Source organism: Silene latifolia, chromosome Y (assembly GCF_048544455.1).
Source record: "Silene latifolia isolate original U9 population chromosome Y, ASM4854445v1, whole genome shotgun sequence".
Taxonomy (NCBI): Eukaryota; Viridiplantae; Streptophyta; class Magnoliopsida; order Caryophyllales; family Caryophyllaceae; genus Silene; species Silene latifolia.
The window spans coordinates 403,269,179-403,293,685 of NC_133538.1; the positions used below are offsets into that span (position 1 = coordinate 403,269,179).

The 24,507-nt window shown below is 42.5% G+C and overlaps 1 protein-coding gene and 1 non-coding gene across 2 annotated transcripts in view; one reads left to right on the plus strand and one right to left on the minus strand.

The window, feature by feature from the left end:
• The window catches only part of LOC141632608 (uncharacterized), a 141,266-nt gene that overhangs the window by 81,494 nt on the left and 35,265 nt on the right, over window positions 1-24,507 (plus strand). The gene's annotated exons all lie outside the window — the stretch shown is intronic.
• On the minus strand, window positions 1,117-1,223 carry LOC141636554 (small nucleolar RNA R71). The gene has a single exon (XR_012541160.1). It is a non-coding gene; the product is annotated as a small nucleolar RNA R71 (small nucleolar RNA).

Here is a 24,507-nt window from a genome sequence, read left to right on the forward strand (position 1 = left end):
TTGTTATCAATTTAGCAATTGTTTTAGTTTTAGTCATGCGTAGCTAATTTCTTTGATTGGGAATTAGGTGAGCCATGGCATAAGTTAGGATTGTTTTGTGGTATGAATTCTTCCGTATTGGTCTTGTTGTCTTTTGATAAATCCCTTTACTAGATTGAAAGATTAGTAATTTGAATTATCGTTAGATTTGGAATTTCTCCTAAGCGAAAGCTTTGGGAAATTCTAGGGAATTAATAGACCGTAAGGTTATTTGAGCTTCGATCGAAAGGCTAGCTTATATTCCCTGAGACCGTATTATAAGACCTCTACTACCTTACTGACCTGACATTTGCCATGGTGAACCAAAGTTCCCAGTCTTCTCTTTATCTTGTTGAGAAATTTCATTTTAACAATTAGCCAATTAGTCAACCAATCTCAAAACCCCCCAATTAATTGTTACCTTCATAGACTGAAAATTAGCAAACAAAATCAGCCTTGTCTCTCTGTGGTTCGACCCTTACTATCACTAGCTATAGTTTTAGTTTGGAATTATAAATTTAATTTTGATACAAAACGACGGTATCAAATTTTGGCGCCGTTGCCGGGGAGACGGTGTAATTCTGTTTGCTTTATTTTAGTTTATTTTTTCTTGTCTCAAGGAACTTTTGTTCCTTGAGGCCGATGCTTACCTTTGCTTCTAGTTTTGCTTTTGCATAGTTAGAAGACAGGTTTTTGAGAGGAAGACTTAAGTACTCTCATTTTGGCAATTATGGCTACAATATATGATAATCTACAGCCAAAGGAACACCATCTTCCAAAGGGGCACCAGTTACCTACCCCTACTACGGGTAACTTCGAATTTCGTTCCTCGTATATCGATTTAGTGGAGCGAAATCAGTTTGCTGGTCTACCAGATGAGGACCCCTTGAAGCATATGAAAATTTTCACGACTCACTTGCCCATACCTATACCAAAGGGTGACTCGGGATGAAGTAAAGTGGTTGATGTTCTTATACTCCTTGAAGGATTCAACATGAGATTGGTACCGCTACCTTGATAGGGTAGCAACCGAGTCACGACTGGACATCTCTAGCATTAGCCTTCTACAAGAAGTACTTCCCACTTTCAATGACTGACGCCTTGAGAAGTAAAATCACAAGTTTCAAAGAAGGAGTCGATGAGGGTTTTTGCGAAGCATGGGGACGTTTCAAAAGTTTGGTCCGAGCTGTCCCTCACCATGGTTTCCAGCAATGGTATCTTTGCAACCTATTTTATAATGCTCTATATGATGATTACAAGGTCATCCTAGATGCAGCTGCTAATGGTAGGTTCCAAAACAATACAGGTCAAAGTAAGGTTGGAACACTATTGAGGAGATGGAAGTCCATAGAGCTGAGTTTGGAAGTTCACGTGGAAAGTCACGAAAGCAAAGTGATGAAATGAGTGCCGTTGTGACACTTATAACTTCTATTACTGCCCGTCTCGAGAAGCTCGAGATCTCTGCAGCTTCCAAAGAGAAAGTTGAAATACCTGTTCAACACTCAGATGAGACCGAGAAGTTGAGAGAAATGGTCCAACTCCTTTTGGTTCAAGTGGCGAATATGGAAGCAGCCGGGATTGAGTCCTCAATGAATTTTGTGAAGCAATTGGAGAATATAGAGGCTAAGCAAGTTGCTAATTCTTCAAGCAAATGTGAAGGGCCGATTGAAACGATTAATGCCATTAATCTCAGAAGTGGCCTCTCTTATGAAAGTCCCGACGAGCCAAAGGAAGACTCGGGAAATGATGAAGAAGCTCGTTTAAATTCTGGTGCAAAAACGAGCTCAATTGCCGATGCCGTCGATCGACCAACATTGTCGGTCGATCGATCAAGCGTCGATAAAATAGTTTCGATCAAAACTATTCACACCAAAGATCAGTCGATCGACCAACATTGTCGATCGATCGATCGATCACCCGACGAAATCAATTTCAACAGAGTCGTTCACGCCCGGAAAGTTGGTCGATCGACCACTCATATCAGTCGATCGAATGGAATCCCAGAGCAGGATGCAAATCCGTCAACTAGTTCGCATGATTCTTCACTCATTGATGATTTGACGGTGGTTTTAAACCTACGGAAGCCGAAGGTTACTGATCCTACGGCCAGTGTTGCAGTCCCGTATCCGGAGCGTTTGAAGGCTACTAAGCTGGAGCGTAAGTTTGGTAAGTTTCTGGAGATGGTCCAGAATCTCTAGGTAACGGTTCCGTTCACTGATTTAATTACCCAAGTACCCTCTTACGCTAAATTTATGAAAGATATTTTAAATCGTAAGAGAAATTTTCGTGATGATGGTAATGTTGCTTTTGTGGAAGAGTGTAATGCTCTTTCGCAAATTAATGTGCCACCTAAATTAAAGGACCCGGGTAGTTTTTCAATTCCTTGCACTATAGGTAACCACGTAATTGGAAAGGCCCTTTGTGACTTAGGGGCCGTGTCGTCGGTGTCATGCCGTATTCTGTTTGCGAAAGGTTAAATATTGGTAGACTTAAGGTGACCGATATTACCATTCAAATGGCAAATAGATCGACTCAGAGACCTATAGGAGTTCTAGAGGATTTACCCGTTCGAGTGGGTAAGTTTTTTATTCCTGTCGATTTCGTTGTTTTGGACATTGCAGAGGACAGTCAGATACCTATTATTTTAGGTAGACCATTTTTACATACAGCTGGGGCTGTAATAGATGTCAAACGCGGAACCATCACCTTAGAGGTAGGGGATGACACCATTGAGTTCAGTCTTGCTCACAAGGCGACTGAACCTGCTGATGAGGATACGTGTTATTCCATTGATATTGTTGACAGGGCTGTTACTTGTAATTGGAGGGAATCCTTAGCCAAGGATCCCTTAGCTGATCTAACCCGTTTAGATGAGTGTGCAGGTAATACAGTGGAGAATGCTGAGGAGCCAGATGCTTTGGTAGCCTCAATGGAGAGCTACGAGCTCAATGAGGAAGAAGATGAGATGCTCTTGAGCCTAGCCAACGAGAACTTGGTAAACACTTGCTACACCATTGAAGCTGATTCTGTCTATGCTGTAGAGGTAAAGGTGCCAGAGCGTAAGCCACTTCCTCCTAATCTTAAGTATGTTTTTCTAGATGATACGGAGCAGTACCCAGCTATTGTTAGCTCTAAGCTTAATGATGACCAGCTGTCTGCTTTGATGTGTGTGCTTAAGAAAAACAGGAAGGCTTTGGGTTACTCTTTGGATGACATTAAGGGCATCAGCCCTGATGTTTGTATGCATAGGATAGAGTTGGAAGAAGGCCACAAGCCTTACAGACAGGGTCAACACAAGTTGAACCCGAAGATGCAGGAAGTTGTTATGGCTAAGGTGATGAAACTACTCGATGCAGGTATTATTTATACAGTTGACAACTCCAAGTGGGTTAGCCCAGTTCAGGTAGTCCCGAAGAAAGGAGGGACTACCGTGGTTAAAAATGATAAAAATGAATTAATACCAACTCGAGTAGTGACAGGGTGGCGGATGTGCATTGATTATAGACAGTTGAATGCCGCCATCAAGAAAGAGCACTTCCCCCTCCCTTTTGTTGACCAAATGACTGAAAGACTTGCTTTTAACAAATTTTTCTGTTTTCTAGACGGATATTCATGGTTCTTTTAGATCCCTATTCATCCGGACGATCAGAGTAAGACCACTTTTACCTGTCCACAGGGTGTTTTTGCATATTGTAGAATGCCTTTCGGATTGTGTAACGCCCCTGCTACCTTTCAGAGGTGCATGATGGGGATTTTTTCTGATTATATAGAGAATATTATGGAAGTATTCATGGATGATTTCTCAGTTTATGGTAGTGACTTTGATCGTTGTTTAGCTAACCTTGATAAAGTCATGCAGCGTTGTATAGATGTTAATCTTGTTTTAAACTGGGAAAAGTGTCAGTTTATGGTCAATGAGGGAGTTGTGTTAGGGCATCTAATTTCTGATAAAGGTATACATGTTGATAAGGCAAAGGTGCAGGTGATTGAGCAATTACCTCCTCCCGTGAATGTTAAAGGAGTGAGGAGTTTCCTAGGTCACGCTGGTTTTTACCGGCGTTTCATTAAGGATTTTTCAAAAATTGCTAAACCACTTACACATTTGCTCCTTAAGGATGCTGTCTTTGAATTTACTGATGAGTGCCTTGCCGCTTTTAACAGGTTAAGGGAGGCCCTAGTTTCTGCGCCAATCATTCAGCCGCCTGATTGGGACCTCCCATTTGAGATCATGTGTGATGCCAGCGATAATGCGGTCGGTGCAGTTTTGGGACAGCGGAAGAATAAAGCTTTGAATGCCATATATTATGCGAGCCGAACTCTGGATGAGGCTCAAATTAATTATTTTACCACTGAGAAGGAGTTTCTAGTCGTAGTTTTTGCCTTAGACAAATTTTGGTCTTATTTGTTAGGTTCTAAGGTTATTGTTTATACTTGACCATGCAGGCGTTGAAGACTCTCTTTATTAAGAAAGATGCGAAGCCGAGGCTTTTGAGGTGGATACTCCTTTTGCAGGAGTTTGATTTGGAGATCAAAGACAAGAAAGGAGCTGAGAATGTGATGGCTGACCACCTATCTCGTTTGCAGCTGACAAAAAGGGAGGATTCGTTACCTATTAGTGATTCTTTTCCTGATGAGAGTCTCTTAGCTATTACTACTTGATGTCTTATCCACCTCCGTGGTTTCTTGATTTTGCTAACTTTGTTTGTGATGGTAGGATACCACCCGAGCTTTCATGGCGGAGCAAGAAGCGGTTTGCTTATGATGCTAGACAATATTTTTGGGATGATCCTTATGTTTTCAAGGAATGCGCAGACGGTCTCATCCGGAGATGCGTACCCCAATGGGAGGTGAAGGATATCCTAGAGGCTTGCCACTCTTCTGCTTATGGTGGTCATCACGGTCCGTCCAGGACTGTAGCTAAGGTACTCCAATCTGGTTTCTATTGGCCAACTTTGCATGCAGTTTGTCGCAATTTTGTTCTTGAGTGCGATGCTTGTCAAAGATCGGGAATATTTCAAGAGACATGAGATGCCACAGGTAGGCATTCTTGAGGTTGAGATTTTCGATGTCCTGGGGCATTGATTATCAAGGACCTTTTCCGAGCGAAGCGATCAAGGTAATAAATATATCCTCGTAGTCAGAGATTATGTATCCAAATGGGTGAAAGCTATTGCTACTCCCCATTGCGATGCAAAGGCCGTGATTAAACTGTTTAAAAAGATTATTTTCCCTCGTTTTGGTGTCCCTCGGGTTGTCATTAGCGATGGGGGAATGCATTTTAAAGAGAAACAACTTAGTGCTCTATTGACTAAATTCGGTGTCCAACATCGTAGAGGTTTGGGGTATCATCCCCAAACTAGTGGTCAGGTTGAGGTTTCTAACAGAGAATTGAAAGAAGTCTTAGCTAAAGTTGTTTCTAAATCACGGAAAGACTGGAGTCTTAAGTTAGATGATGTCTTATGGGCTTATAGAACTGCGTTTAAGACGCCAATCGGGATGTCACCATACCGATTGATTTATGGTAAGACATGTCATCTACCCGTTGAGTTAGAGCGTAAGTCTTGGTGGGCTATATGTGATTTGAATTTGGATCCTAACCTCTCTCATGAGAAACGCATGACACAAATGAATGAGCTAGAGGAATTTAGGCCGCCGGCCTATGACAATGCTAGGATCTACAAAGAAAAAACAAAGCGGCCGGCACGACAAGAGAATCATCAAGCGCGAATTCCATATTGGCGATAAGGTACTCCTTTTTAATGCTCGTATCCGTCTATTTCCTGGTAAGTGAAATCCATGTGGACCGCCCCTATACGGTCACAAAGATTTACAAAATTCGGATCAGTGGAATTGGAGACCTCACCGAGAAAGGTTCAAGGTTAATGGCCAATATGTGAAGCATTATCACGGATCAGATGCATATGTTGGGAAAGTCGAGGTATTATACTTCGACCCGTTATCGGATGATGCAAAGTGAGGTAAAAAGGTCGTGCGGGACTTCTTAAACCAGCGCTAACTGGGAGGCAACCCAGGTTGTAATTAATTGTAATTTAAGAATTTTATTTTGTTATTTCATTTAATTTGCATTTTTGAGTTCTTTTGTATTCTTTAATTCCTTTTAATTTGCAATTTCTTGGTTTGGGAATATGTGCGCCTTTGATAATTTTTGCAGGAATTTACTTTATGCAAAGTGCGTAGGTGGCTTACTGGATGTTTGTGAGAGAAAGACAGAAAATTATGATGGCAAAAATGAATTTTGACGAATTAAAGTCTAATTGCCAGCCCCAGCAGTCGATCGACTAAGTGTGTCAGTCGATCGACTGAAGCGGAGAAAGCAGAAGCTACTGTGCAGGAATATTGGTCGATCGACTGGGTCAATGAGTCGATCGACCGATACACGAGACTCCAGAAGTTGTTAAATGAAAGATCGGTCGATCGACCGAGTAAAGTGGTCGATCGACCACTTCGCGGGATCAGAATGCAATTAATAAGGGAAGTTTCCTTCCTTATTCCTTCATTCATTCAGTTTCAAAATTTAGAAAACTCAAAGGAAACCCCTCTTTCTTCCTCTACCTCGTGATTTTCCTGCCAAACCCCGTCTTAATCTCTTCTTTTCTTGCGTTAATCTCCAAGTGAATCTTCAAGGTATGTCTCTAATCTTATTTCCATGCTCTATTTTCAATTTTTACTGCGTTTTCATTGAAATTTTCGAGCATATGGCCATTGAGACGGTAAAAATCGATTTGGGGAAATCGATTTTAGGGATTGATTTCTTGTCATTTTTATACTTTAATTGCTTATTCTACCCTTTCCCCCTTGATTTTCAAAGCAAATAAGCAACTAGGATGTGTTTAAAGCCGTTTCCCCCAAAAATTTCGAAACCCTAATTTGCGTTTCAGTTATGATTTTGTTTCGGGTTTCCTTAAATTCACACTGTTAGGGGATTCTTGTGCTAATAGGTTGTTTGCAGGTAATAAAAATGACAAAAGGGAAGGAGCACATGCACGAGGGACAGTCGAGCCAAGGCCCTCCCAAGCGGCCACGAGGACCGCCACTAATGATAGAGGCTACTACGGATAGTCTACCTGACTATCCGCAGGTTATCTTTGCTAATTCTACTCAACGTGCTAAGTTTTCCCTTTTTGTTGCGAGAATGAAAGTCACAGCTACCCGGTTTCTCCATAAAGATACTTTGGAGAAATTAGGCTGTTATGAGTCGGTTGTGTCCCTGCTAAATGGGACAGGTATGATGGGTCTTGTGGACATGGCTGAGTTCACATACTACATTTTGACCCTCAAATTCTTTTCGTCTTATGCTTTTAATTCCGCTGCTTTTAAGGAAAATAAGACTAACCCTTGCATTTTCTTTCGGCTTTTCAATATCAACTACTCTCTGACATTAGCTGATTTTGCCGGCCTTCTGGGTCTTTATTTCGAGGGCAGAACCTCGGACACCTCTGATGTTCATCGAGTCATGTGGTCTTGCATCAGTGACTTTCACGGGCCTAAAAGGACGGGCACTTCCGTCCATTTGCCCCCTCTTCGTTATTTTCTACGGCTAATGGGTAATACCATTTTTGGCCGTAAAGAGTCTAATAATGTGAATAATATTGAGATTTCTATCTTGGCGGGCTATCTGAACATTGAAAGTCGGATAGCCCGTATTTTTAACATTGCCTACTTGACTGCCGCTCACTTTCAGACTGTAAGTGAGGGCACTTTGACCACCATTGCTTGTGGCGGGTTGGTGACACGTATCGCCAACCGCCTTGTTTTACTTTTCCCTCGAGAGGAGGCCCCCATTGACCCTGACCTGCGCTTCATGGACCTTCCTTACGCGAGGGCATCTATTGGGTCGATAGACGACGATGCGGTGGAAGATTGATTCTTTCATCCGTGACCGCATCCCCGTTCTAGGCTACCCTCCTATCCCGCCCCTTACCACTGTTCGGGGGCGCTCGGCCGCCCTTGCCTAGTTGTTACAGGCTTCCTCGGTGGCGGCCACTCGCTATCGCTAGCACTTCGAGGATAGCTCGTGCCTCCACTTCACAGGCACCCTCTTCCTCCACTCCCCGCCCCCACCGGCTACCCTGGACACTTTTCGACCACCTACTCCTTTGGTTGTCCCTCCTGGTCATGGACCGAGGGCAATGTCATGTGTATTGGGTGATTTGTGCAGAGCTTTGACCAAAGACACGGGCTAGACACGGCTCTAGCCCTCTACCCGATTTACGAGGAGTTAGCCCGGGAGGATGCTCCCACAGGGTGCTTGGACTCACCCTTCCTACTTTGTTCCCCCTGTGGGCGGCTACCCTCAGCCTGCCAGGAGACCCCCTCCCACTACTACTGTTGGTGCCTCCACTTCCAGGAGAGCCACTGCCGCTGCTGCTGAGGCGGAGGAGGAGGAGAGCGACTCGGGGTCCGACGAGGACAGTGGTTCTGATTACGATGGTGGAGATTAGATGCTGGTGACCTCCCCGTTTTTGGCGGGTTTGGGGAGGTCGTATCTTGTGAGTTCCTTCCTTTCTTTATTAGCTTCCTTTTATTTTATTATGCTTTTATTCTCCCATTTTTTTTCTGCTGGTGGTTTGCTGCTGAGCACAATGAGGGCATTGTGCGTTTTGGTTTGGGGAGGGTATTTGCATATGCCTTTTGTTTTGCATCTGCATTGGTTTTTTATTGCATTTCAGTCACATGTTTAGTGCATTTCTGTTTGCATTTGTTTTTTTCATTCATTCAAAAAAAAAAAAATAAACAAAGAAAAAATTTGAAAATTCATAAAAATAAAAAATATCACGTTTACTTTTGCATATAGTTGAGTCGGATTGGAGTTATTAATGATGATTTTGCACTATTAGTCAAATATGCCATTCCATGCCCTTTTCACAGCTGTTTAGCGAGAATTATAAGTGATTTCTCAAATTTTGTTATGGAATTCATTTCGGGTAATTAGACTTGACTCATTACTTTTGGAAAACTACTTATACTTTCTGAGATATAGAGCTTATAACTGGTGACATTCATGACCGGTTAATTTAGGATTGAGAGTAGTACTCCCTTCATTTCATGTTTTGCACGTGTATGAGTTTTGATTGCTTATTGCCTATACGCATTGGTTTGTGGTCGGTATTGCATGTTTTGAGAACTATTGCATCCTCCCCTTTCTCATTTTACCCCATTAACTCCACTATAAGCCATAACTGCCAGTTACCCTCAACTACATCCCATACTTAGCCTACCATTATGCCAAGCTAGGAAGTAGAAATAAAGAATTTGTCGATTCATGCTGTCTGGTTCGTTTTGTAATGATGGAGTGGGTATTGATGAGGAGTGAAGGGGTTGTGTCATTTTGAAGGGAAAGAAAGAAATTTAGAAAAAAAAAGAGATGTTTACCTGGCAGAGAGCACTGGAATGTGCAGGGTGGTCGATCGACTGCCATCACTGGTCGATCGACCACCAGTTCAGAAAATGAAAATGAAAGAAAAGAAAAAGAAACAGGAAGAAAAAAAAAAGAGGAGTTATAATAAGGTTTTGGTTGAATTGAGAGCACGCCTCATGTGCCTACTTCATGAATTGGAGGCGTTTGTTAGGGATAGTGTGTAGCCTAGTCATTAAAAGGCATGGTTTATATTTTGAGTTGGAGGAACGGGATACGATTTCTGATGGTTGGATAGGTACTAGCTTGGCTCTTACCTTCACTTTTTCCATAATTGTTTTGCCCTTCCTTTCCCACTTAACCTCACATGTCCAAATCTTGCAATAGTTCGGCATGTAATAGTCTTTGACGGTGGTTATTCGTATGTACGGTAGCTAGAATCATTATTCATGCTAGTCAAGCATACATGTTTTGTCGGTCGCAGTCTAGGTGAGAGACTGTATTTTTCTTTCCTCTCTTTTACATATAATCTTACCATTTGCTTTGCTGAGGGAAGAGTGACCCGGGAGAGTCCGAATCTATGAGTCTTGCAAGGTCGAAAGCCCGATTTAAATCCATGATATGCATAAATTTGTTCACTTGATTTAAGCTTTGTAGTAGTTGACTATGTGCATTAAACGGTTTGGCATTGATTTGTAGCTAGCTCTGAGATATACTCCTTTCCATTTAGTTTTTATATGGGTCATAGTGCTTGCTTGGGGACAAGCAAGGGTTGGTTTGGGGAGATTTGATACGTGCATATCCTCCTTGTAGCAATATGTACCCCACTGTGTAGTGAATGCACTCTTGTGCATGTCCTCCTCAGCCATTTTGATCTGGTTGTACCCGGTATACCCGTCCATGAATAATAAGAGAGCATGCTCGGCGGTGTTGTCCACCAGAATATCAACATGTGGCAAAGGAAAGTCGTCCTTTGGACTCGCCTTGTTCAGATCCCTGAAGTCGATGCAAACCCGAATCCTCCCGTCTTTCTTCGGTACAGGAACAATGTTGGCCACCCAGTCAGAGTATTCAGACACTTTGATGAAACCAGCCTTGAACTGTTTATCCACTCCTTCCTTTATTTTCAGGGCCCATTCAGGACGCATTCGGCGCAGCTTTTCCTTCACGGGTTTAGCTCCGGGTTTAATGGGTATCCAGTGCTCTGCAATTTGCCTGTCAATCCCGGACATATCCCTGTAGGACCAGGCGAGTATATCCTTATATTCGTGGAGGAGGTCAATGAACTGTTGTCTTTCCGAGGGGTCCAGGGTTGTCCCTATCCTAAGTTCTTGAGGTGTGTTGTTGGTTCCTACGTTAACGGGTTCGGTCTCCTCCATGATGGGGGTTCTGGTTTCTCGTTTGTCGAGTTCTTTGGCTAGGTGAGGTGGGTAGTCACATAAGTCAAATTCCTCATAGTCATTCAGAACTGCATTGCAGTTAAATTAAGACGAGTCATGATACGTGCATATTCTATACACTTTATCTGCGGTTTTGGCACGTATTTCCATGCATAATTGTTAGCTTAAGGCTACTATTTCTCCCGAAACGGTTTACTTTGCATTTTCTATGATTTATTGTAGGAATGTGTGGAAGTAAGATAAATCAAGCCTAATTCGTCCTCCGGAGGCAACTTTAAGGAAGCCCAGAAGAAGGAGATTCAGATTCACCCACCTTGGGATGCGTGCAAAGGAGTGAAGAGCTGATTTGAAGGAACAAAAAGAGCCATTGCACAGCATTACCAGTCGATCGACCACTCCTACTAGTCGATCGACCGTTGAAATCAAGCAGAAGCTGCTGTTCTGCATTTACCAGTCGATCGACCATGCTGACCGGTCGATCGACCAGTCTTTGAGCTGAGAATTATTTCTTCGTGTTAGACTTTTAAAAGCCCAACTTGTAATTAACCTTTGGCATCTTTTTATCAGTAGAGCGCAACAATTATTAGGTTATGCTTTTCATTATTGAAGAACTCAGTTTTTAGATCTAGCTTGGCTGACGGAAAACCTGGATTTCGATACTTTGTTCTTGAATTCAATTAGTAAGTTTTTATGCAATTCCTTTCTTCTTTTAATTCTTGTTATTTCAATTCTTGTTTCATCAATTTAATTCCAGAAATTCATCTCTTGTCCTTTGTCTTTTATTTAAATTCAATCATGTCAATCTTGTTCTTTGTTATCAATTTAGCAATTGTTTTAGTTTTAGTCATGCGTAGCTAATTTCTTTGATTGGGAATTAGGTGAGCCATGGCATAAGTTAGGATTGTTTTGTGGTATGAATTCTTCCGTATTGGTCTTGTTGTCTTTTGATAAATCCCTTTACTAGATTGAAAGATTAGTAATTTGAATTATCGTTAGATTTGGAATTTCTCCTGAGCGAAAGCTTTGGGAAATTCTAGGGAATTAATAGACCGTAAGGTTATTTGAGCTTCGATCGAAAGGCTAGCTTATATTCCCTGAGACCATATTATAAGACCTCTGCTACCTTACTGACCTGACATTTGCCATGGTGAACCAAAGTTCCCAGTCTTCTCTTCATCTTGTTGAGAAATTTCATTTTAACAATTAGCCAATTAGTCAACCAATATCAAAACCCCCCAATTAATTGTTACCTTCATAGACTGAAAATTAGCAAACAAAATCAGCCTTGTCTCTCTGTGGTTCGACCCTTACTATCACTAGCTATAGTTTTAGTTTGGAATTATAAATTTAATTTTGATACAAAACGACGGTATCAAGTCATAAGCAAACTTAGCGTTCATTAGGTTGACACGAACGAAAAGCTCGGAGAGGACAGACATCTCATGGTCAGTCAGATGCGACACAGCAGAGGAGGTGGCCCCTGGAACAAGCTCCAGGTTGTCACCTTCCATGGGAGTGGGGGTGACCCTAGTAAACTCAGCCTCCGAACCAGCCAAAGGCTTGTGATTAAACAGCGGGAAAGGGACCTTGAATGGGACATCAGGAGTGTTAGGAGCTATGACAGACTCTGACTCCGACTCAGACTCAGATTCTTCTTCACTTCCCTCTTTGAACATTGGGCCTTCTCCAGATGTGATCTTGAGAATGCGGCCTTGGCGATCGGTCCACTTGACGGTTTTTCCCCAGCCCTGTGTAGCTTTCTCCGGGTGAGTATTAGAGATCAAGGAGGTCGGGTCAAATTTGTTGTCCTTCAAAGCGATATTGATGATGTCATCATAGTCGAGGTGCTTGACGTTATCCTCTCCAAAGAGGAGAGTGACAGCTTGTCCGTCGAGGCATGAGGACGGCTTAGACTCGGTTGATGCAGCTTCGGTGTTGTCGGGGATGAAGTTGCAGTCCTGGAAGACTTCTACACCCGGGTACCTGAACTTGGCCACAGAGTCATAGATCGGCTCCGGAAAGCCATGGTAGCGTTCAGACTCTCCCTCGGGGACAAAGTATCCATTGAGGGTCAGATGATAGGGACGGAGGATAACTCCGTGCTTCTTGCGCTTTCGAACTAGGAGGTTCATTTCCTGGATATCTTCATCGGTAGGTTCATAGCCCAGTCCGAAGGGGATGTTGGGGATCTTAGCCTGTTTCAAGGGAGGTAAGGTGCTCTTCAGTGGATTGAGGGGTAAACCCGGGAAATAACCCTGGCGCATCAGAATGCGGTTGACTGTGAGGCTGGCAAACGGGTCACAATCGAAGGGTGTTGATTCATTGGTTATGGCATTCATGGCTTGGAATCCCCACATTTCATTGTCGTCCTCTCGATGGCTTGGGAGGCTACTCCCTTTTTCATGACGGCTTTGATCGGTGAAGCAGGAATCATGATCGTTTTCCCGTTGAAGGGGACCCTGATTTTCTGGTGAAGAGTTGAAGTAACTGCCTTGACGGCGTGGATCCAGGGACGTCCAAAAAGCATGTTGAAGGAGGCGTCGATGTCGACTACCTGAAAAATGGTTTGCCTCTCCAGTGGTCCGGTTGCGACTATTAGAGTGATAAGCCCTGCGACCTTACGACGAGTGCCGTCATAAGCGCGTACTCCTTGATTGGTTGGGACCAAATCAGCTTCTTTGATACCCAGTTTATAAGCCGTTTTGAGGGGAATGACATTCACCGCGGATTCGTCATCCACAAGGACCATAGGCACATTCTTTTTGAGGCATTATACAGTGATGTACAAGGCCAGGTTGTGGTTGGCTCCGAAGGGAGGGATATCTTCGTCAGAGAAGATGATAGGGTTGCTCAAATCAGGGACATCCCTTATCATGTGTGCCACCACTTCTTCCGGGGAGGAGGTAGAAGGCACAGTCAATTTTCCTAAGGCTTATAGTAGAACCTGCCGATGCTCGAAGGATGTGGCAATCAGTTGCCAAATTGAGATTTCGGCTTTTGCTTTCTGTAGTTGTTTGAGGATCGAATTCTCGGGAACCTTGGGTTGAGTGTCTACGTCCGGGACAACTTGGTCATTCGTTGTTGGAGCGACCGCTGAATTGTTCGGGTTTTGATAGGGGCGTCCGGACCGGATAAGGTGACCCATCTCTTTTGCCTGTTTCTCTTTCCCTAGGACAATATAGACGTCTTTAACATCATCTCTCCATATGCCATTGATTTCGGGATCTCGAGGGTACCTTTGAGGGGTATTCCTCGGTGGGCAGTTTTTGTGAGAGAAGTTTTTGTGAGGGTAGTTTTTGTGAGGTTGATTATTGTGAGGGTAGTTATCATGAGGTGCATGCCGGAATGGTCGTGGGAGCAATCTATCCGGGTGAGGGTAATTTTGGGTGCTCGGGGGACCTTCCCTCGGGCGTGGTGTTGGATGATTAAAAATCAGTCAGCGGTAGGCATCGTCAAGTCGGGTGATCCTTTCGGAGAGACTGGCTATAGCTTCCTCAACTTGCTGGAACATGGCAAGCATAGTTGCGGCACTGAACATAAATACCCCGTCCGAGGCATCCTTCTCCAGAGCATTCACCTCATCATCAATTGGCAGGATGAGGTGTGACCAGTCCAAGGTTGGCTCATCATCGGAGATAGCATGGATTTCCAAAGGGTTTGTTTTGTTGTTTGGTTTAGTTGGTGGAGGCAAAGACAATTCTTCTTTCTCGATCATGTCTTGGATGATGTGTTTGAGCTTGAAGCAGGTTTTTATGTCATGCCCTTTCCCTTGGTGGTACAGACAGTAGGCATTAGGGTTCCAGAAGCGGGATTTCTTAGCATCAGACGGATCCGGGGTGGGTCCGATTGGTTGTAGTTTCCCTTAGTCCATAAGCCTCTTTAGGGCGCTTGCATAAGTTGACCATATATTAGTGAACACTCTATGGGGCCGCTCAGTTCTCTTGGCGGTTGGTTCAAGGAGGTTGACCTCATCAATCTTGTTCGTCTGACCATAAGGGCGAGATCCGGTTGATGTGGATCCTTGGTATCCTCTACCGGTGGTTTTGGCTAGGACATCCTTTCGAAGGTCGTCTTCAATGCGTGTCCCAAGGATTTGCAGATCCTAGAAGGTCTTGATGTTTTGGTACCTCAATAAGTTGGCATACACCGGGCGGAGATTTTTGCCAAATTTTTCCACCAAGGTTGACTCACTCGGCTTGCTGACCAATTGAGTACTTACTCTCCTCCAACGGGTTAAGAACTCGGTGAATCCCTCCTTGTCATTCTGGGTTTGGACCTCAAGAGTACGGGTATTGGCTTGGATTTCGACATTGTCGGCATATTGCTTAGCAAATTCAACTACGACCTCATCCCAGGTAGTAAGGTTCTTCGGGTCAAGGGAGTAGTACCATTGGCGAGGGATCGGTTCCAAGAATGATGGGAAGATCCAGGTGAAGAGTTTCTATGTAACCCCTTTTATGGTCATGTAGTCTTTGAAGGCTCGAATATGATTGAGCGGGTCCTGTATTCCCTTGAATTTGGGCACATCAGTCAGGGTAAAGTTGTCAGGTAGTTGATCCCCAACATGTTCAAATCTTCGGTTGTTCTCAAGATGGATATTATTACCCCGGGCTAGGAGTTGTTCTTCCAGGAGCTTGAGCCTTTTCTCAGTTTCAGTCAAAGGCGGAGTGTTGTGTTCTCCAACCTCCTTGTTTTCCAGGGTGTCGATACGGGTCTCGACACGATCCAGAGTGACCTTAAGAGCAGTGAGTAGGGTAGCTGAGCGGCGGTTGTGACATCTCTGTTGTTATCATTGTTGTTGGACGAAGCTGAAGACGGGGCCATGGTTCTGAGGCAGAAAAACGGCTCACATTACAACTCAATCCGACACGGTTCAAAGACTGAACGCAAACAACGCAAAGGACGAGACAAAGATCAGACTCAACAAGACGAGGATGACCGTGTGTGGTACCTCGGTGCTGACTCGATTTATGACGTGACGGTGTTGACCGAACTTTTGACACGCGTCCAACGTAGCGGCGTGACGCCATTGGACGAGTCTCGTGGTGAGATGACTCATAAGTAAAGACCCATAAGTACGTTTGCTTCGACTCGATAGAAACTAGGCGGAATTGGAATGGTGGACTTAAGTTTTCGAAAATAGAAATTTTCAAAAAGATTCATTTGTCGCTTTATGGACGGCTTCCGAAGATAGGGATCTCCGCAAGTCGGTCAGTTGAAAGGGTTATCTTAAGTTTGTATGCAAAAGACGGTTTTGAGTTTGAGTCAGCTCGGAGAACAATGTACTGTTTCCCACGACGGTTTTTGAAATTCAAAATCGTATGTTTTGAAAATCGGGTTTTGAAATGTTTGAAGAGGTCTCGGGGACGGTGTATGGTCCTCGGGATCTCGCAAGTGTCTCGAGAAAAGGGTGTGTGCTTTTCTCGGGTTTTGAAAGAGCCATTGTCGGCGCAAAACGGGTTAAAATCCATGTCTAGACGCGGCGATTATAACGGCGTAAAAAGGTGATTTGAAATGGTAGTAAAAAATCGAGTTTGAAAATCGTCATTACGACGGCCTAGAAAAGCGTGTTGAAATGGTTTTAAAAACCGGGTTTGAAAATCGTCATTATGACGGCCTAGAAGGGCGTGTTGAAATGGTTATAAAAACTGGGTTTGAAAATCGTCATTACGACGGCCTAGAAAGGCGTGTTAAAATGGTTATAAAAACCGGGTTTGAAAATTGTCATTACGACGACCTAGAAAGGCGTGTTGAAATGGTTATAAAAACCGGGTTTGAAAATCGTCATTATGACGGCCTAGAAAGGCGTTTTGAAATAGTTATAAAAACCGGGTTTAAAAATCGTCATTATGACGGCCTAAAACGGCGTGTTGAAATGCAACGATCGGCGAAAGACCGAGGTTTGACACGGCCATTATAACAGCGCAAAAAGGTGTTTTTGAAAGTTTGAAAAATGACACGGAAGGACTTATGATCAAGTAGCAGATAAGCACTCACAGTTCATTATATTATGCATAATGCTGACACGGGTTTTGGCTTAAAAGGGTGGGTTACACACCAAGCAATCAAACCTCGATTTGCGAGAGGGATACCAATCCAAACAAAATGTGTAAGGAGGGTGCCCTAGCCTCGTGCTCGAAAGTGATGAAAGCTCTTTGACGAAACAGAAATGTGTGACGTCAATGGTATGCTTGACTCAATCGGGATTCGAAACGCGGGGATGAGAAACTCACGCCGACGAGATGAGCCAATTGGTCGAAAATAGTTAGGTTGTGGGCCCGGACAAGGAACCCGACCGTGACCGTAATATCAATTAATGCATTCCAACCAAGACCTCATTAGAGTCTCACCATCTAGGGATCACAAAGACACAAGTGTCCTAGTTTTCCCCAGCGAAGTCGCCAATCTGTGGACGTAGCCACCTGCACGCCCCAGCCGATCTGTGGGACATATAGCGGTATTTTGAAAGCCACGCTCGGCGGCGTAAAAATAAATGCTTTCGACCTGATCATTTTAGATCGGTCGGTTTCGTCTCGGCAAGGGTCTCAAAAAGATTAGAGATGTTCGGAGTCGCCACCAAGCATTTGTGGGATGCTTGGAACCCGTTTGAATGCAGTTTATACCTCGGTCAAACGAAGCACAAAGCAGTGTTTGACATAGGTACTAAAGATAAGGAATCGTCCCTCTTTAGCATCCTATCTCTAGAATGACTCTCGTACGCCCTGGATAAGGTCGTCCACTATCCAAAGTTTCTGAGTAAGAGGTGAAGGTACGTATTGGGAAGCCCTTTAATCAGACACCCAATCCCGCCCGCGGTAGCGGCCTCTACTGATCGTTCTTGGTTGGTTGAATGCAAAAGTTGATAAAACGGTTTAAATGCAGGACTGCGCATCCAATAATTTAAACCAAACATGTGAGAGCTTTCTAAGTCGGTTGATTTAATCCAAGTATCAAGTATAAGATGTCGAGTTGGATTTATGGTTGATTTGCATGCAAGACGGAAATTAAACATCCATTTACCAAATTAGGTTTATGGTGCATAACGTGATCCATTTGTTTTAATAAGACGTTTTGCAAATAAGGTTTTTGAATGAGAAAGTTAGTTGTCTGATCCGTCCTATATCCGGGTTAATCGGAGTCGGGATTGTCCTAGACTAATGCTGGAAAGGGAACAAACCCTGCACCAGGCAGCCAGATGAGGCGCGAGCCTATTGGCGATATAAGGGGGTCTCCCCTGGTTTGAAAATAGGAAAAGAAATGTCATGTTTAGGCGCGGGTCAGTCAACGGTATAAGACGCATTATGACCATTGAAAAACGTATATAAAACGTATTGAAAATGGGTATTTGGACCCGTTTTGGTTTGAAAGGACCGTTTAGGTCGTATTTGTGTTGATTTGAGGAACGAGACTTGAATAATCATCATTGTTTTGATGATATTAGATGTCGGGTTCGACTTTATAAGTTTGACATGAATAGTTTTAAAAATAATTATGAACTAATTGTTTTAAGTTCGTTTGAATATAATTAGTCTATACTCATTATCGTACTCGGGTTAAAATCCGACATGGTATGTAGAACCAAGGATGACTTTGTGTTGGCGACTAATACATTTATTTTGAAAATGTAAAGAAATGATGAAAGGCTTTAAAATACCTTCCAAAATGTAAAGAAATGAAATAAAAGGCTTTAAAATACCTCTTAAATGTAATTAACCAAATATTATCACCGAAACACGGATTAAACCGTCATGGTATTAAGAACCAAGGGTGAAAAATATTTTATGGTTAAAACTTGTAAAAGAAAATAAAATGGGTTTGAAAATACTTAAAATGGTAAAAACTGATTACAAATATGAAAATGAAAAATGGATTGGACTTAAGGCTAGGCAGGCTGCTTTAGGCGCGAGCCTGTGTGCTATGTAAGTAGCCTCTTGATCGGTCCATTTCGTATTCACAATTGAATAGATGTTGTCGTTGGATCACGTCCGAATCAAAACACAATTTATAACTTCACAAACAACTCTACAATTAGTAAAGAGGCAAGTAAAGGTCGGATCCCAAGGGACGAGAATTGAGATGAGATTTCTATTGAAACTAGTGGTGTCTTAGGGGTGTCACAATTTGGGTTGATGTAGAAGGTCACTAACTAAATAGCAATGAAAGTAAATAAGCAAGATGAATTAAAAGGGTTGTAAACAATTGATAAAAAGCACTAGGGTATCATGGGGTCATAGGGGAATCATGGGAATTGATCATACAAACATGTTCTCAAATTATAAGCAAGCAATTATTGTTGTGATGGATTGAGTTGGGTTATATCTTACAATCCTAGGAAAGTTTGGGTCCCGGAGCCGAATCGATTAGATTGTACAACACCTACAAGTCGACTTAGTCTTTCCTACTCAACAACATGCATGGTCTAATGAGATTAGAGTTGGTTTATGTCTTACAAATCTCATTGAAAAGATAGGTGATGGGTAAAAAATGCAAGGATTCATAGGCTCACATTTCATCAAACATAACATGTGCATGAGTTGAGATCAAAACAAGCAAGCAAATAAACCATGAATGCATATTAATTTAAGTATGAATCATTCCCCATGTTCGTTTCCCCTAATTACCCATTAACCCTAGCTAGGTCACTACTCACTCATTATCATGTTGATCATGCTAGCAAGGTTGTCAATCATACCAACAAAAGGAAACATGATGAATAAATGAAAGTAATTAACAATAATTAAAAAGGGATTAAGAGAATTATACCTACTAATGATTCCAATAAAAAGCAAGGAATAAAAGAAGTAATTGATGCTTGATTGAGAGGTTGTCAATCTCCCAATAATAACCCAAATAATCTTCAATTACCCAAAATAAAGGATGAACAAAAGAGAGATTAAGGAAATAAAACTTGTATTAAAACTTGATTAATTGTTGATTACAATACTAAAGAGAGATTTGATTGATATTAACTACTCTAATAATTGATAAGAAGAACATGCTCTTCTAATTAGACTAATGGGGCATTTATAGTGGAAATTAGGTGGATGCATTAGGGTTAACTAAGGGCTAAACTAGTAATTACACTTTTTAGATTGAGCAGGGAGACGCCGGTATTTTTCGAAGGAAGGGCTTCTTTCTTTGAAGCTTGAAGAAGACGAAATTGTGCTGGACTGGAATCTGGGCGTATTGGTGTCGGGACGGGCGGATTGTAGTAGGGGAAGACGGGCGTCTTTGGGAGAAGACGGCCGGATTCTCGGTGGTCACCCGGCGTATTTGCGAAGACGCACGGATTGTCTTTGTGGAGGACGGGTGGATTCAGGGCAATCCGCACGGATTGCTGCTCAGCTTTGTTCCTTCTTCTTTTCTTCCCTTTTCTTCATAAAATCCTTGGGGATTTCCTTGGGGATGCAAGGATCCTTCCTCAACATTGCTCATCTACCATAATATGTACAAAGGCCTTCTAATCTTGTCTCTCCTTGATGCTTGGTCATTGAATTCATCAATTTAGTCTCGTTTTGCCATGAAAATGCAAGATTTGCATTCCTTTCCTACCAAGGGATCAAAATCTCAAAGAATATGCAAAACAAAGAACTAAAGACAATAAATGACCCAAATATGCACTAAAAAGCATGGGAACAAGGCTAATTCGGGGGCTAAATATGCGCTAATTATGGTCACATCACCCCTGCCTCAACCAAAAAGTCCGGTTTTGGCTTATTCTTCCCATGTTTTGGACCATGTTATGCATGATTTAGCATGTTATAGTCATGAAACAAGTAAAGACATGATAAAAGAAGGATTTTTAAACCCTCATACTTACATGCTTGGTTTATGGAGAGAAACCGACGTAAGTGTATCAACTCGTTTGGTCGGAAAAGACTCGGTTTAAAACCGTTTTAGTAAGTAAAAAGAGTGTTTTATTAAGTTTAGTGATGGTGTAGTGGTCAAAATGGTCGGTCAAGTGATTTAATGCACGATCACGGTACCAAACAATATGTAAGGCTTGTATTTACGATCGGTAGGTCGTAAATACGCGTCGAATTGTGACTTAGGAAGTCGAGTCGAGAATTTTAAGGGAGAAAAGAGGGGGCGGACACTCGTGTAAGTTCTAAAATGGGGGCATTTGAGGGGTATTTATAGTAAAATGAGTGGTTGTGTGAGTTTTGAGCGACGTGGCCACCTGAGCTGCTCAAAGAGGCGCGAGCAATGTAGCACGTATTCGAGGTGTCTTGTCGCTTTCACACAAATGCAATCATGATTTGTTCTATCCTAGGATTTGTATGCACATGTTTGGTACTTGACCATACATGAATCCGGGAAATCTTAACATGGAAGCATTTGAATGGTTTTTTTTTTGTGTTTGACTCGGTTTGACTAGTTGGAGTCGGGATTTGAATTTTTGTGTCGGTTTTTGGTCCGGTGTCGGTTTTGACTATAGTTAGTGTCATTGCGACCCCGTCGTCATGCATTAAACACTCCAGGTATTTTTGAAAAGTTTTGAAAAGTTTTATTTTCGAAATTGTTTTAAGTTTTCAGACATAAAGTTGTACACGAACTGTCGATCAAACGCCGCGATTCCAAAGCATGTTGTAGTCTGATAATCATCGGGTGTTTGTCGGAGTCTCAGCAGATACTGGGTATCTACAACAGTGTTGGAAACTGTCGAGTCACTAGCCGTGATTTAAATACACAGCGATCTAGGTAAATGAAAACCAAGACGATAATTGGTCCACCAAACCAATTTTCGTTCAGCTTCTTGGTCTCGAACTCCTCCTTTTGCCAAGACTGAACACTGTCAGCCAATTTCCTTTTGATGAAAGTGCACCGGTTAAATTCAGAGATGCAATCAGGGTTTGACAAACTTTTAAGAAGTTTGCATCTTTTGCATATTGACTTTTGAATTTTTCCAAAAGAGACAGATATTCAGGGCACTTATCTCCCATTTTTGCTTCAACAACAACTTGTGGACCCATTGGTATTCCCGTGCAAAGATGTATATCTTCCTCTAAAACAAGAAGTTTCCCATCAAACAACGATCCTTTTAAGGGGTCATAATTTAAAACTAGCCAATAAGCTATGTTTCCGGGAACAAGATCAGTTTTAAGGTGTAAGAGGCCGCCAAAGCCCACTTGTTTGATGGCGTCTATCTGGTTTTCAGAAGGTGGACTCGTCTCATGGTTGATAAAATTGTAAAACCAGAAGGAGACATCTGAGTTCTCAACACAGGCAGTCTATCTTTGTAAATTCTTTTCTTTTTTGTAGCTGGCTCAGAGAGTGGTTCAGTAGCTTCATTAGGTGCTTCAGTAGCATCAGTAGGTGGTTCAACACGGCGCGCAACACATCGCTTCATACTGGCTTGGCTTGGTTCCTACTGCTCAGTAAAGCCTATTATTCACAAAGCAAGGGAAATAAGTTCACAAAATAAAGAAAAATAAACTTCATTAATAAGACACTTCAGTTACAAGTTTCACAATTTTATGGTCAAGAGTCACAAAATAAGTTCCAGGCTTCACAAAATAAGTTCTAGGATCCACAGAATAAGTTCCAGGATTCACAAAATAAGTTCACAAAATAAGTTCCAGGATTCACAAAATAAGTCCCAGGATTCACAAAATGAGTAAAATAAACATCATAAGTGAGGATCAACTATTCATGACCAAGTAATAACAAAACAAAGGTAAAGGATTTAACGTAGGGGGCCGGGTGTCCTAAAACAGGACGGGAAAGGGTTTAGGGTTAGATTAGGCGGACCGTTACCGCGGATCCGCCTAATCCAACCCTAAACCCTTTCTCTTGCTACTCATTCGAGCGGCAGGAAGACAAAAAGACACCTTATAAAAGACGGGTGAACCCTTTTTTGGGGGACGGGATTTAAACCAGAGGGCCGGGTATCCTAAAACGGGACGGGGAAGGGTTTAGGGTTGGATTAGGCGGACCGCTACCGCGGATCCGCCTAATCCAACCCAAAACCCTTTCCCTTTCTAATCATTCGAGCAACAGGAAGACCAAAAGACACCCTAGAGGGGACGGGTGAACCCTTTTTTGGAGGACGGGATTTAAACCAGGGGCCAGGTATCCTAAAACGGGACGAGAAATGATTTAGGGTTGGATTAGGCGAACCAATACCGCGGATCCGCCTAATCCAACCCTAAACCCTTTCTCTTGCTACTCATTCGAGCGGTAGGAAGACAAAAAGACAACCTAGAGGGGACGGGTGAACCCTTTTTTGGGGGACGGGATTTAAACCAGGGGGCCGGGTATCCTAAAACGGGATGGGAAAAGCGTTTAGGGTTTGATTAGGCGGACCGGTACCGCGGATACTCCTAATGCAACCCTAAAACCTTTCCCTTGCTACTCATTGGAGAAGCATGAAGACCAAAAGACACCATAGAGGGGCCGGGTGAACCCTTTTTTGAAGGACGGGATTTAAAGTAGGGGACCGGGTGTCCTAAAACGGGATAGGAAAGGGTTTAGGGTTGGATTAGTCGGACCGCTACCGCGGATCCGCGGTAGCGGTCCGCCTAATCCAACCCTAAACCCTTTCCCTTTCTACTCATTCGAGCGGCAGGAAGACAAAAAGACACCCTAGAGGGGACGGGTGAACCCTTTTTTTGGGGACGGGATTTAAACCAGGGGCCGGGTATCATAAACCGGGACGGGAAAGGGTTTAAGGTTGGATTAGGCGGACTGCTACCGCGGATCCGCCTAATCCAACCGTAAACCCTTTCCCTTATTTTGACGGAACCGTTTCCAAGGGCGCGTAAAAAATTTCATAGAAAAGTGATTGATGCTAATATTGAAAACAAAGTCGAATGTTATATGATAAATATTGTTATCTAAAATGGTAAATAAAGAACTACATTATTATACAAAAGGTTCCCACAAGAGTTACATAATTATACAATAATTAATTATACAAAAGGTTGACTTAAGAATTACATAATTATACATAATAACTACTAAAAGACTAATAAAAGGGCAACTGTAAAACCTTAACGGTATGAAGCCCTAAGTACACAAAGAGTACATTGGCTAAAAGTGTGGCAAACTTGGCCTAAATGTCGAGTTCAAAAGGGAAATCAAGAAAAGAGAAATTTTCATGAGTTAGCAGCAAGTCTATAGCAATGCAATTGCTCCGTGTCGTGCCTCAGATGGCGTAGCCAAAGCACGCAACAACTGTTTAACTTGGCCCATTGCGAAATCATCAAGATAGTTAAAATTGGGGCTCCGATTTTGATTTTTTGCTGGGTGATTGTGGAGGATTAATTTGGCTGACTGATCTACCGTCATAAAACATTTGCATCTTTTATAAACTATTCTAGGACCCCTATGAATAGTCCTTACAACAATGGAATCATTTATGACTAGAGAACGCAAGAATGCCATGCCAACATGAATAGCAGTTGGGTGGACAAGAAAGAGTTGAGACCAATTTCTACAAACGATGGCCATATTTGCCTTATCTTCGTAAAAATCAAGGCGTGTGAAGATTTCATTCATCAGATCTTGATTATTGAAAACGGCATGTTGTGCTTGATAGAGTCTCCCATTGACTTTGACTTCCTTTAGGGGAGCAAATGAAAAATCCATAGTCGTTTGCTTTTCAGTTACATAATTTTCAACAAATTGTGTTTTATCTTCTGTTATAATATTCAAAACCACCCCTTGCACCAATTTTCCATAGATGTTTGTTTATGTAGACATAATTGACAC